Raw genomic sequence first — 893 nt, 5'->3', positions numbered from 1 at the left:
TCAGCATAGAAACAGCAGATAGAAGAACAACCATGTTATCTATCCTGTATATACATACATACAAAATTTCTCCTTCTTTCCCTTCTCTTTTCCCACATGCATGTGTAATTGTTGAGTACATTTTTTTATTTTAGAATTTTTTTGAGACAGAGTCCTGCTGTGCAGCCCAAATTGGTCTTGAACTCGTGGGCAGTGCTGCTGCCTCAGCGTCCTGAGCACTGGGATTACCTAGGGTTCGTTTTGTTTTAATTGTGGTCTAGTGCAGAATCCAGAGCCTTAGCATTAAACTATATCCCCAGATGTTTTTTATTTTTTATTTTAAGACAGTGTCAATAAGTCACTAAATTGCCCACATCTGGCTTGAACTTGTAATCCTCCCACCTCAGTCTCCCAGAGTGCTGAGTTTCCACGCCTATCTGAAATCCTAAATTTTTGATCACAGAATGCAATAGGGTATTCTGTATTGGATCCTGTCAGACCTTTACCGTGGGACTGGATTTCCCGGTTCATGCAAGGACTTTCATTGCCCAAGGCTGGGGAGGTGGATCCCACCTAGGGTTATCACAGCTCTGCTGTGCACACTGACTTGAAAATAAAAGAATTTTCTGCTCTCCTTTGTTTCATAAGCAGTTATAAGTAGTTTTCACTAAACCGAAGTTTTAGATTCCTTAACTGCCTGGTTACAGATATAAATGAGTATTTGGTGATTCTCCTCCTCTTCTGAGACAGTCTTGCTATGTAGCCCAGGCCTCAAACCTGCCATGATCTTTCTGCCACCGTCTGAGTGCTGGGATCCAGGTGTGCGCCAGCATGCCCAGCTCATTTGGTGACTCTTCTATGCCCACTTCTCCAGCTGGAAAGTGGAAGGAACCTGCTGCTTAGCGACGTCTTGT

The sequence above is a fragment of the Chinchilla lanigera genome, unplaced genomic scaffold (genome assembly GCF_000276665.1).
Source record: "Chinchilla lanigera isolate Chin_1 unplaced genomic scaffold, ChiLan1.0 scaffold00088, whole genome shotgun sequence".
Classification (NCBI taxonomy): Eukaryota; Metazoa; Chordata; class Mammalia; order Rodentia; family Chinchillidae; genus Chinchilla; species Chinchilla lanigera.
The sequence above is the reverse complement of the archived record's forward strand: the minus strand, read 5'-3'. Positions refer to the sequence as shown.